Raw genomic sequence first — 6027 nt, 5'->3', positions numbered from 1 at the left:
AGCTCTGACCAGAAACAAAGACATTTTTGTTTGTCTCTGGGTTACAACTAGCTCTGTCACAACCCTTGGAAGTCATAAAAAAACCATCAACACACAACAAAAATCATGTTTTGTTCTCTCCTTTTGTGTTCTCTCTGTTTATGTCTGGGTCTTTCACGCAGGTGATGCCCAGGGGACAGGAAGAAGTGTTTGTGGACATGAATAATGAAATATTTAATGTAGAAATATGAGACTCATTTAGGTTTACCATGTGTAGTATGCAGGGATAGTTCACTCAAATGAAACTTTAATTGTATGAAAAAAATCAGCTGACATTCGGCTAAATACGTTCCACAGAAGAAAGAAATTCATGCGGATTTGGAATGATGTTTTTATTTTACATCTGCTCATGCAAAGTGTGCCTTGAAAGAATCCCAAAAGAAAATCAAGAACACTTTTGCGAAGTAGTTTTTTGAAATTGCTTGTATTGTTTTAAATAATAAAATAAGAATATAAATGTATTATAACAAATGATAGCATAAAATATATTATAAATACAATGTAATACAATAATAATATATATAAAATTATGTGTAGGCCTATTGTATTCTTACCAGGTTTAGGTTGCCTGAAAAAGTCTGTTTTAAAGAAAATGGGATGTTGGAAATAAATATATAAGAGAGACATTTGTACAGCATTTTCGCTTCCTCAACTAGTGAAACTGAATGCCATATGAATTCTAAGAAAGTATGCCAGCAAGAGAACAATTATGTTGCAATTTTTTGTAAAGAGAAAATAGTTGCTAACACTTTACAATAAGGATTCATTAGTTAACGTTAGTTAACTACTTTGGTTAAAGGTGCAATAGGTGGTTCTCTACAGAAACATTTTTTGTTATACTGGTTAAAAGTCACCTCATATCCTGATGGCAATCACTGTTAAACAGTCTAAATGTATTTTTATAGATATCGTCTGTGGAAGGTGTAGGACCATAAAATGTTCATCCAGTTATTCAGTCCGAATTAAATAATACGATGTATTAAATAATACGATGTCCTATACAGCCTGTCAACGTATGTTTTTACATATGCTCACGCACCCTGTTCGCGTAGACATCATACGTCATCAGCGCGTTTCATGCTATGCAGAGTTTATACAGACAGACCTCAGTCACAGAGCATCGCAAACAACAGTTACTACCAGTTACTACCAAATCAAAACAATGAGCGTATGCTGCGTTCACGCCATAACTATCATAATTAAGAGATGGCAACCCGTGACGTTCTAACCAGAGATCTTCAGTCAGACTCGGAATTATACGTATCCATGTCAACAGTATCAACACCGAAATGAATCTGCAGCAGTCACGTACAAGCTCTCTAAGTTATTTACATTCATTATTATTGTAATGTTATGTGCTTTGAGCCATGAGGTAGTTTAATGGTGTCTCTTGTGACGCTTTGCCGAGAGCAGCTGTGTGTGTGCGTTCATGTGTTTTGGAGGAGGCGTGGCTTTGGATGATGATTTGCAGGGAGGGTGGGATCATATGCTTTCAATGCTAGCACGCTAACGTTAGCATTTCTCAGATCACCCACTGCAACTTTAACATGAACTAAGAATTAACAATACTACTACAGCATTTATTAATCTTAGTTAATTGTTAGTATGACCAGCTGGAGTGCCCTGGTGGTCCACCAGAGGGCACTCAGACTATCATCTCCCATAATCCATTGCCCAGACTCATCTTTCATGATTGTTTTCAGCTGTGTCCCATTAGCCTCATTAGCTCACCCTATAAAAGCCTGGTCAACTCAGAGCTCGTCCACACAGGGATGCGTTTAGCTGTATACACAAAAATTTTGTATCGTATAGGCGATTCGTCCAGACGGATCCGATGTTTTGGGAGCCTGAAACTGATATTTTTTTAAACCGGGTCCCAGAGTGGATAAATCTGAAAACGACGTCCTTGCGTTTTCGTGTGTACAGCCAATCCGTATATTTTGTGAAACGATGATGTCATCACCCCACGTCTCGACCCTAGTCAGACACCGCTACGTCACGTAACAGCAACTACAACAACAATGGCAGACTACATGCTTGTGTTCGTGCCGCAGAAGCTACCGAGCCTATTAGCTTTACTAAAATAAAGCTTTATTTCTTAGCTTTACTAAAGTTGGTATACAGCGCGCAAGGTTTATGCGCATGCTCCAAGTCTTATTCTCTGTTTTTAGTGTATCTATGTAGCAGAATTACAGCGCCACATACTGATCTGGCATGTATACTACATCGTTCTGCATCGGTTTCAGTGGTTTTGTGTATACGCAGATATTTATTGAGACGAGAAAAAAAAAAGATTGGATAGGGAAAGCTCTGGCTTTGTGTGGATGTGGCCTCAGTCACTCATTGCTAAGTCTTGTATGTGTCTTAACTACTTTGTATCTTGGTTTTCCTGTGTCTTTGTATTTTGATTCTCTGCTTGTTTGGATTTCTCTGTTTGCCTCAGCCCTGAACTCTGTTATTGTTTGGATTGTCTGCTTGTGTATGACCTTTTCCTGTTTTTGGACTTTGATTGTGGATTACCCTTGCAATAAAGACTGCCTTCGTGTGTCTGTGCAGTTCGTGACAGTTAATGTTAATTTCAGTATTTACTAATATGGAAATAAAATGTTGTATTTGTTTTCATAATGCACTGTGAACTAACATGAACAAACAATGAACAGCTGGATTTTAATTAACTAACATTAACAAAGATTAATAAATACTGTAACAAATGTATTGCTCACTGTGTTAATACATTAACTAATGTTAATAAATGAGACCTTATTGTAAAGTGATACCAAATAGTTTTTCTTTTGAATGCTTAGAAACACAGATGCTATGTTTTCTCTGCATTCTCAAAAGAGCAGTGTACAGCTTCCCTGAGATCAGATGTTGCTAAGTAAAGGGATAGTTTACCCAAACTGAACATTTTGTCATTTCCGTGTTGCAGTCACCATTCACTTTCACTGCTTTTTCCCAAACAATGAAAGCAAATGGTGACTGTCATTGTCATTCTGCTTTCTAACATCTTCTTTTGGGGTCTGGAAGTATGAAGGTAAGTAAATGATTACAGAATATTCATCTTGGGTAAACTGTTCCTTTAAATGGGCAGATATTCAGAGTGCTTATCTTTGTCAGATGAGTAAAGAGATTAAACACATGATCAAAGTCATAATATACAGTTTTAAATTTTTGTTAAAAATTAGCATGAAATATTTAGAATATGTTTAGAACAATAAAAGTCTTTGAGGCAATTCCACAACAGTGGAATTCCATTGGAACGTGGTTACTCTAAGTGGAAACTAGTTGCCCTTTTAAATTTAGAACACAGAAGGGACCTCTGTGATACCAAATGCATAATACATAACTTTAGAAAGTTTGGTCTCTATATGACTTTCCTCAAAAGAAAATGCATTACTGAATTACTTCCTGGGGCCCCGAAACAGACTTAAACAGCATATTCTTTCAATTAAACCTTCAGAAAGCTGTTTCCTGGTGTGTGTTTATATCCCCTTTATTTGGATGGAAACAACATAATCAAGAGTCTTGTTTCCATGTGATTTTCTTTTGGAAAAATGTAATTGGACCCGAAATATCTGATTGGAGAAAAAATGTGTTCAGGAAACCTTTGAAAGGGAAGGCCTATTAATCACCTTGGATCGTCAGGATGTGGTGTCTAAAGACTGAACTATTCAGTGTTACTGAGGTGGACAACATAACTTTGTCTGTGACCTTCCCATAAAAAAAAAAACCCTCTGCATTTCAGTCATTGTCTCACCCCACAGCCTATTGTTATGGGCTTCCAAAGAGCCTGAATAATAAGGAGTTTTAACATGGGGTGAAAAGTTTAACCGACCATTACTGCACAGATTTCTGTATATCAATTCATGTCATGGTTTGAAGTGTAACTGACAAAGTATTATTAACTGAACCCCAACAGTTCTAATGGCACTAACCAATCTTCAAAAAGTAAACTAAAACTTTGTAAACTTTGCAAATGGTGATTCAGAGCCAGCAGTCGCACTATAATGGCTGTCTGGCAATGATGTCAGCCATCTGCTTCCCACATGGAGAAACTTTCTTCCCTTCAAAAAGGTATCCTGCTACACATTAAGAAGAACATTTGTGGTACACAACTTGAGGAAAAGGACAAAAATATATTTGCATTTCTGTCAGAATGAAGAAAAAATGCAGACATTCCTGTTGCTCCTGTTGCTATACTGCAGTAAATATTTTTTGGTCTCACTTGTTACTGTAGATCACAGCACTTTTATCGTTTTCTTGTTTTCTCTTTACTATAACACCTTACACTCTTCTGAATTAATTAATTTACTTAGCACATATGTAGTCCATTTAAAGAAGACATTCAGCATGGATATCATTTGATTTATATAGATAAAAGAGTGCATAATGTGATGAATTCGCTATATTGTGAATGCAATTTGTTTTTTGTGTTGTAAGTGGTACTCTCTGAAATAGGGTTTAAACTTTAGTTAGACTTTAAGGAGCTGTTCAGTGCTATTGCATTTTTTAGGCTAATCATGCATGGCCCATTATCTATTGATTCACTTCTATGCTCAACTGCATTAATGAAAAAAACATGATACTGTATTTCTTGCCTTTCAAATCGATGGCCAGTTGTATAGTATGTATAGTTGTATAGTTGTAATGTAAATAAAGTATAGTCCTATAAAGTTAGTCATCTATTTTTTTTCTTCAAGACTGGTCATAATTTTTTAAGTCAGTTACATAAAAAGGTAGATTGTATCATTTGAATTGGAAAAGACGGATTACCCCTTGGTTAACTGCTTGTTAGTCAGACACAGTCTTAACATATAGTGGCTAAGTTTATGCAACTGGCCCCAGATGTCTTGATAGCAGAAGAGTTCTAAACAGACAAACACATGAGTTGTGCCAGGTGTTTCACTCTGGGACTTGTCTCAGATTTAGTCACGGGATCAAAGCTTTTAACTAAGAGACTATGGAATGTGGAAAATGAATAAAACCTGTCTGAACATCTGGATTGTGTTGTTTAAGGTGTCCTTGTTGATGGCGTGCTCCTTTAAAGGGTTATTTCACTGCAAAATAAAAATTCTGTGATTAATTACTCACCCTCATGTCGTTCCAAACCCATAAATCTTTCGTTCATCTTCAGAACACAAATGAAGATCTCTTTTATGAAATCTGAGAGATGTCTGTCTGTCCACGAGAACAAACCTCTTCTGGAAGCTCAGACGTGCTGCGTAACCAATGAGGTTCATTTGAGCTTCCAGAAGAGGTTTGTTCTCGTGCGTCAGGTGAGCTTCTGTTTACGTTCGCTGATCAAGGTTTATATGTGCGTAAAAGCCTAAATTAAATCTGTTCATCATAAAAAGCGATCGAGTCTCTACAGAAATTTGAACTAAACTGCTCGATTCATATGGATTAGTTTTCCGATCTCTTTATGAACTTTTTGACAGTATTTTTGCAAAGGCAGTCTATGGAAGGACACATCTCTCAGATTCCATCAAAAACATCTTTATTTGTGTTCCAAAGATGAACGCAAGTCTTACGAGTTTGTAACGACATGAGGATGAGTAATTAATTACATCATTTTTATTCTGGGGTGAACTAACCCTTTAAATTGTTTGCAGAGTCATATACATAATGAATAGATTACATGAGGCCGTATGTGCAGGGGCGGACTGGGGCAAAAAAGTGGCCCTGGACTTTCTGGCACAGGAATAAATTACATTTTACAATAAATCCACGTAGAAAACAACTATTTGACTGTATTTTCAATCAAATAAATTCCACCTTCCTCTATTAAAAACATTAAGTCTTATTTCATACTTTTGATCGTGTGTAAAATAATGCAGTTTGAGAATGGGTGAATTGCCCTAATGTGGGACATTTTTTGCATTTCAGAATTCTGTGACATATTGTATTTGTAGCCAAAACATTAAATTCACACACAATACCATTTTAAAAACCCCAGGATGTCTCCTAATCAAATCAAAAGAGAAAATG

Source organism: Ctenopharyngodon idella, chromosome 12 (assembly GCF_019924925.1).
Source record: "Ctenopharyngodon idella isolate HZGC_01 chromosome 12, HZGC01, whole genome shotgun sequence".
In the NCBI taxonomy this organism is placed as follows: domain Eukaryota; kingdom Metazoa; phylum Chordata; class Actinopteri; order Cypriniformes; family Xenocyprididae; genus Ctenopharyngodon; species Ctenopharyngodon idella.
The sequence above is the reverse complement of the archived record's forward strand: the minus strand, read 5'-3'. Positions refer to the sequence as shown.